The sequence below is a fragment of the Onthophagus taurus genome, chromosome 2 (assembly GCF_036711975.1).
Source record: "Onthophagus taurus isolate NC chromosome 2, IU_Otau_3.0, whole genome shotgun sequence".
NCBI lineage: Eukaryota > Metazoa > Arthropoda > Insecta > Coleoptera > Scarabaeidae > Onthophagus > Onthophagus taurus.
This window is the reverse complement of record NC_091967.1, coordinates 27898193-27906703: the sequence shown is the minus strand read 5'-3', so window position 1 is coordinate 27906703 and position 8511 is coordinate 27898193. Positions and strand designations below refer to the sequence as shown.

The window sequence follows — 8511 nt, the reverse complement described above, 5'->3', positions numbered from 1 at the left end:
GCTCAGAACGGCTGTTACAGTTTCTTTTTCCTTATTTCCTTTTCTTACTTTGGATTCATTTTCAAATAATAAATCCAGATGTTCGGTTTTGTTTTGTTTTGTTTCAGCAACGTTACCGAGAGTTTCCGTTCTTACTTATCCTTATCCCTAGTTTCACTATTACTTTATAGAGGGCTTTTAAGAAACACGATATTTTTATTTAAAAATTTTATTATCACGGTATTTTTCGAGTTTTTTTTAAGTTTCGGGTATAAATACGGACGAGTTCCGGAAATCTCTCTCTTTTTCTGCAATCGAGTGCGCCGAGAAAATATTCGAGTTAGTGAATTTTAAATAGACGGGAAGACATTTTGAAATTTGGATTTTGGGGTCTTTGTCTATACTCGCAATTAGCGGATTAATCACGAAACTTCGATTAAATTTTGGAATAAATTGATTGTTCCGAATTTCGGTTGTTTGCCGGATTTATTAACGTATTTTCAGTAAACGTTTTGGCGTGAACCTCGACCAACTGAGGTAAGGGTCGTTCATTTTTTTTAAAAAAAAAAAAAAAGGAAAAAAAAAAAATTAACTTAAATTTAATTCGGGTTCTATATTCAGGTTCTTTTTGTGGGGAGAGGAAAACTCTGGAACATTTTGTTGGGAGGACAAAAATTTTCCAATTTAAGGCAACGCCTGTTAACAACACCTGAAAGAGAATTGGAATTATATAATTTGATTCCTGATATCAAACCATTGATCCTTACCATCTCGAGGAGCGTTGCTGAGGACCGGACTTCTATTTTCTACTCCGAAGGATAAAATCTTCGTTTGAGGGATTCAACTACCGAAGACAAGGTCAGACAAAATTTGCATAACGAAAAGAGTGGAGTCACTTACTTTCACCTCCCTCTGCTGTATTTTAAGGCCTTCAGGCTCCTGGAAACTAGTACTTATATTATAATCAAGTCGATTAATATTTATCGTATATTGTTTTGGTCTCGTTTATGTTTCCTTTTAATTTCAAAAGTCTAATTTTGTTCATTAATTTAAAGTAATTTGTAATTTTGATTTAGTATTGATATACACCCTTTTTTTTATATACTTGTTCATAGTGGTACTTTGTTTTGATACTTTAGTTTGTTGACCTAAGCAAAAAAAAAAGGAAAAGGTTAGAGAAAGGGTTATTTTTTTTTTTTAATGCTAGTTTACCTTTTTTTGATTTTACACATTTTGTAAAAGAAGCTTTATTTGGGATAGACTTTGTTTGATTTTGATATTAATTTACACATTAACTTGCTTCGAAACCAAGAGCTCTGGGTGACAGATCAGGTTAGGTTTTGTCGTGGTCAATTTTGAGGTTAGGATTTTTTTTTTACCCAAATTAGTTTCTTCTTAGATTGAAAATTATATTTTTTTTTAATTATTATTATTTTATACTTTTTTTAATTTTGATATTTTTTTTTTGGTTTCTATGGTATATTTCTTTTATTAAATTATACATTTTGAAACTTACCTAACTGGATTTATTATTAGTTAATATCTTTCTTGTTTACTATTTTCTTTTTGTGCCACTTGCACTATTAGATCTTTTCACATTTTTTTTTATCACTACTCTTCCCGTTCAGAGCCAGTTGCGGATTGTCGGATCGGGTGGCGCCAAAAATAAATCGAATCCTCCCTTCTCCGAAAGAGTTAAGCCCGGGAGTTCGCAACAAAACCGGGGTCGTGAAAAGAATCTTTTAGTAATAAAACACTATTTTTTTTATATTAATATTTTTTTTTTTTTGGCGTTACACGGCGTATAACGTCATAATATCACGTTTTGGGCACATTTTGTTTTTATCTCCAACATGTCATTTGGCGCCTGAATATTACAAATATGGTCAACAGAATTATCGGAACCAAAAGTGATAGAAAGTTCAAACATGGTTCAGAACGGCGTATAACGTCATAATATCACGTTTTGGGCACATTTTGTTTTTTATCTCCAACATGTCATTTGGCGCCTGAATATCACAAATATGGTCAACAGAATTATCGGAACCAAAAGTGATAGAAAGTTCAAACATGGTTCAGAACGGCGTATAACGTCATAATATCACGTTTTGGGCACATTTTGTTTTTTATCTACAACATGCTCCAAGATGACATATGGCCCCTGAATATCACTTATATGGTCGACAGAATTATCGTAACCAAAAGTGATAGAAAGTTCAAACATGGCTCAGAACGGCGTATAACGTCATAATATCACGTTTTGGGCACATTTTGTTTTTTATCTACAACGTGCTCCAAGATGACATATGGCCCCTGAATATCACTTATATGGTCGACAGAATTATCGTAACCAAAAGTGATAGAAAGTTCAAACATGGCTCAGAACGGCGTATAACGTCATAATATCACGTTTTCGGCACATTTTGTTTTTTATCTCCAACATGCTCCAAGATGACATTTGGCCCCTGAATATCACATATATGGTCGACAGAATTATCGGAACCAAAAGTGATAGAAAGTTCAAACATGGCTCAGAACGGCGTATAACGTCATAATATCACGTTTTGGGCACATTTTGTTTTTTATCTCCAACATGCTCCAAGATGACATTTGGCCCCTGAATATCACATATATGGTCGACAGAATTATCGGAACCAAAAGTGATAGAAAGTTCAAACATGGCTCAGAACGGCGTATAACGTCATAATATCACGTTTTGGGCACATTTTGTTTTTCATCTTCATTATGTTATTTGGCGCCTGAATATCACAAATATGGTCATCAGAATTATTGGAACCAAAAGTGATAGAAAGTTCAAGCATGGCTCAGAACGGCGTATAACGTCATAATATCATTTTGGGCACATTTTGTTTTTTATCTCCAACATGCTCCAAGATGACATTTGGCCCCTGAATATCACAAATATCGTCAACAGAATTATCGGAACCAAAAGTGATAGAAAGTTCAAGCATGGCTCAGAACGGCGTATAACGTCATAATATCACGTTTTGGGCACATTTTGTTTTTTATCTACAACATGCTCCAAGATGACATTTGGCCCCTGAATATCACATATATGGTCGACAGAATTATCGGAACCAAAAGTGATAGAAAGTTCAAACATGGCTCAGAACGGCGTATAACGTCATAATATCACGTTTTGGGCACATTTTGTTTTTTATCTTAAACATGTTATTTGGCGCCTGAATATCACAAATATGGTCAACAGAATTATAGGAACCAAAAGTGATAGAAAGTTCAAACATGGCTCAGAACGGCGTATAACGTCATAATATCACGTTTTCGGCACATTTTGTTTTTTATCTCCAACATGCTCCAAGATGACATTTGGCCCCTGAATATCACATATATGGTCGACAGAATTATCGGAACCAAAAGTTATAGAAAGTTCAAACATGGTTCAGAACGGCGTATAACGTCATAATATCACGTTTTGAGCACATTTTGTTTTTTATCTTCATCATGTTATTTGGCGCCTGAATATCACAAATATGGTCATCAGAATTATCGGAACCAAAAGTGATAGAAAGTTCAAACATGGCTCAGAACGGCGTATAACGTCATAATATCACGTTTTGGGCACATTTTGTTTTTTATCTCCAACATGCTCCAAGATGACATTTGGCCCCTGAATATCACATATATGGTCGACAGAATTATCGGAACCAAAAGTGATAGAAAGTTCAAACATTGCTCAGAACGGCGTATAACGTCATAATATCACGTTTTTGGCACATTTTGTTTTTTATCTTAAACATGTTATTTGGCGCCTGAATATCACAAATATGGTCGACAGAATTATCGGAACCAAAAGTGATAGAAAGTTCAAACATGGCTCAGATCGGCGTATAACGTCATAATATCACGTTTTGGGCACATTTTGCTTTTTATCTCCAACCTCCTCCAAGATGACATTTGGCCCCTGAATATCACAAATATGGTCAACAGAATTATCGGAACCAAAAGTGATAGAAAGTTCAACCATGGCTCAGAACGGCGTATAACGTCATAATATTACGTTTTGGACACATTCTGTTTTTTATCTCCAACATGCTCCAAGATGACATTTGACCCTGAATATCACATATATGGTCGACAGAATTATCGGAACCAAAAGTGACAGAAAGTTCAAACATGGCTCAGAACGGCGTATAACGTCATATCACGTTTTGGGCACATTTTGTTTTTTATCTCCAACATGTCATTTGGCGCCTGAATATCACAAATATGGTCAACAGAATTATCGGAACCAAAAGTGCTAGAAAGTTCAAACATGGCTCAGAACGGCGTATAACGTCATAATATCACGTTTTGGGCACATTTTGTTTTTTATCTCCAACATGTCATTTGGCGCCTGAATATCACTTATATGGTCGACAGAATTATCGTAACCAAAAGTGATAGAAAGTTCAAACATGGCTCAGAACGGCGTATAACGTCATAATATCACGTTTTGGGCACATTTTGTTTTTTATCTACAACGTGCTCCAAGATGACATATGGCCCCTGAATATCACTTATATGGTCGACAGAATTATCGTAACCAAAAGTGATAGAAAGTTCAAACATGGCCCAGAACGGCGTATAACGTCATAATATCACGTTTTCGGCACATTTTGTTTTTTATCTCCAACATGCTCCAAGATGACATTTGGCCCCTGAATATCACATATATGGTCGACAGAATTATCGGAACCAAAAGTGATAGAAAGTTCAAACATGGCTCAGAACGGCGTATAACGTCATAATATCACGTTTTCGGCACATTTTGTTTTTTATCTCCAACATGCTCCAAGATGACATTTGGCCCCTGAATATCACATATATGGTCGACAGAATTATCGGAACCAAAAGTGATAGAAAGTTCAAACATGGCTCAGAACGGCGTATAACGTCATAATATCACGTTTTGGGCACATTTTGTTTTTTATCTTAAACATGTTATTTGGCGCCTGAATATCACAAATATGGTCAACAGAATTATCAGAACCAAAAGTGATAGAAAGTTCAAACATGGCTCAGAACGGCGTATAACGTCATAATATCACGTTTTCGGCACATTTTGTTTTTTATCTCCAACATGCTCCAAGATGACATTTGGCCCCTGAATATCACATATATGGTCGACAGAATTATCGGAACCAAAAGTGATAGAAAGTTCAAACATGGCTCAGAACGGCGTATAACGTCATAATATCACGTTTTGGGCACATTTTGTTTTTTATCTCCAACATGCTCCAAGATGACATTTGGCCCCTGAATATCACATATATGGTCGACAGAATTATCGGAACCAAAAGTGATAGAAAGTTCAAACATGGCTCAGAACGGCGTATAACGTCATAATATCACGTTTTGGGCACATTTTGTTTTTCATCTTCATTATGTTATTTGGCGCCTGAATATCACAAATATGGTCATCAGAATTATTGGAACCAAAAGTGATAGAAAGTTCAAGCATGGCTCAGAACGGCGTATAACGTCATAATATCACGTTTTGGGCACATTTTGTTTTTTATCTCCAACATGCTCCAAGATGACATTTGGCCCCTGAATATCACAAATATCGTCAACAGAATTATCGGAACCAAAAGTGATAGAAAGTTCAAGCATGGCTCAGAACGGCGTATAACGTCATAATATCACGTTTTGGGCACATTTTGTTTTTTATCTACAACATGCTCCAAGATGACATTTGGCCCCTGAATATCACATATATGGTCGACAGAATTATCGGAACCAAAAGTGATAGAAAGTTCAAACATGGCTCAGAACGGCGTATAACGTCATAATATCACGTTTTGGGCACATTTTGTTTTTTATCTTAAACATGTTATTTGGCGCCTGAATATCACAAATATGGTCAACAGAATTATAGGAACCAAAAGTGATAGAAAGTTCAAACATGGCTCAGAACGGCGTATAACGTCATAATATCACGTTTTCGGCACATTTTGTTTTTTATCTCCAACATGCTCCAAGATGACATTTGGCCCCTGAATATCACATATATGGTCGACAGAATTATCGGAACCAAAAGTGATAGAAAGTTCAAACATGGTTCAGAACGGCGTATAACGTCATAATATCACGTTTTGGGCACATTTTGTTTTTTATCTTAAACATGTTATTTGGCGCCTGAATATCACAAATATGGTCAACAGAATTATAGGAACCAAAAGTGATAGAAAGTTCAAACATGGCTCAGAACGGCGTATAACGTCATAATATCACGTTTTCGGCACATTTTGTTTTTTATCTCCAACATGCTCCAAGATGACATTTGGCCCCTGAATATCACATATATGGTCGACAGAATTATCGGAACCAAAAGTTATAGAAAGTTCAAACATGGTTCAGAACGGCGTATAACGTCATAATATCACGTTTTGGGCACATTTTGTTTTTTATCTTCATCATGTTATTTGGCGCCTGAATATCACAAATATGGTCATCAGAATTATCGGAACCAAAAGTGATAGAAAGTTCAAACATGGCTCAGAACGGCGTATAACGTCATAATATCACGTTTTGGGCACATTTTGTTTTTTATCTCCAACATGCTCCATGATGACATTTGGCCCCTGAATATCACATATATGGTCGACAGAATTATCGGAACCAAAAGTGATAGAAAGTTCAAACATTGCTCAGAACGGCGTATAACGTCATAATATCACGTTTTTGGCACATTTTGTTTTTTATCTTAAACATGTTATTTGGCGCCTGAATATCACAAATATGGTCGACAGAATTATCGGAACCAAAAGTGATAGAAAGTTCAAACATGGCTCAGATCGGCGTATAACGTCATAATATCACGTTTTGGGCACATTTTGCTTTTTATCTCCAACCTCCTCCAAGATGACATTTGGCCCCTGAATATCACAAATATGGTCAACAGAATTATCGGAACCAAAAGTGACAGAAAGTTCAAACATGGCTCAGAACGGCGTATAACGTCATAATATCACGTTTTGGGCACATTTTGTTTTTTATCTCCAACATGTCATTTGGCGCCTGAATATCACTTATATGGTCGACAGAATTATCGTAACCAAAAGTGATAGAAAGTTCAAACATGGCTCAGAACGGCGTATAACGTCATAATATCACGTTTTGGGCACATTTTGTTTTTTATCTACAACGTGCTCCAAGATGACATATGGCCCCTGAATATCACTTATATGGTCGACAGAATTATCGTAACCAAAAGTGATAGAAAGTTCAAACATGGCCCAGAACGGCGTATAACGTCATAATATCACGTTTTCGGCACATTTTGTTTTTTATCTTAAACATGTTATTTGGCGCCTGAATATCACAAATATGGTCAACAGAATTATCGGAACCAAAAGTGATAGAAAGTTCAAACATGGCTCAGAACGGCGTATAACGTCATAATATCACGTTTTCGGCACATTTTGTTTTTTATCTCCAACATGCTCCAAGATGACATTTGGCCCCTGAATATCACATATATGGTCGACAGAATTATCGGAACCAAAAGTGATAGAAAGTTCAAACATGGTTCAGAACGGCGTATAACGTCATAATATCACGTTTTGGGCACATTTTGTATTTCATCTTCATCATGTTATTTGGCGCCAGAATATCACAAATATGGTCATCAGAATTATCGGAACCAAAAGTGATAGAAAGTTCAAACATGGCTCAGAATGGCGTATAACGTCATAATATCACGTTTTGCGCACATTTTGTTTTTTATCTTCATCATGTTATTTGGCGCCTGAATATCACAAATATGGTCATCAGAATTATCGGAACCAAAAGTGATAGAAAGTTCAAACATGGCTCAGAACGGCGTATAACGTCATAATATCACGTTTTGGGCACATTTTGTTTTTTATCTTAAACATGTTATTTGGCGCCTGAATATCACAAATATGGTCAACAGAATTATCGGAACCAAAAGTGATAGAAAGCTCAAACATGGCTCAGAACGGCGCATAACGTCATAATATCATGTTTTGGGCACATTTTGTTTTTTATCTCCAACATGCTCCAAGATGACATTTGGCCCCTGAATATCACATATATGGTCGACAGAATTATCGGAACCAAAAGTGATAGAAAGTTCAAACATGGTTCAGAACGGCGTATAACGTCATAATATCACGTTTTGGGCACATTTTGTTTTTTATCTTAAACATGTTATTTGGCGCCTGAATATCACAAATATGGTCAACAGAATTATAGGAACCAAAAGTGATAGAAAGTTCAAACATGGCTCAGAACGGCGTATAACGTCATAATATCACGTTTTCGGCACATTTTGTTTTTTATCTCCAACATGCTCCAAGATGACATTTGGCCCCTGAATATCACATATATGGTCGACAGAATTATCGGAACCAAAAGTGATAGAAAGTTCAAACATGGTTCAGAACGGCGTATAACGTCATAATATCACGTTTTGGGCACATTTTGTTTTTTATCTTAAACATGTTATTTGGCGCCTGAATATCACAAATATGGTCAACAGAATTA

The 8511-nt window shown here is 36.0% G+C and overlaps 1 long non-coding RNA gene across 1 annotated transcript; it reads right to left on the bottom strand.

The window, feature by feature from the left end:
- Nucleotides 1-572: 572 nt before the first annotated feature.
- On the bottom strand, nt 573-1344 carry LOC139429095 (uncharacterized). Its single transcript, XR_011639798.1, has 4 exons — nt 1192-1344; nt 880-1127; nt 747-823; nt 573-688 (listed from the first exon to the last, which is right to left on the bottom strand). It is a non-coding gene; the product is annotated as an uncharacterized lncRNA (long non-coding RNA).
- Between the last annotated feature and the right edge of the window lie 7167 nt (nt 1345-8511).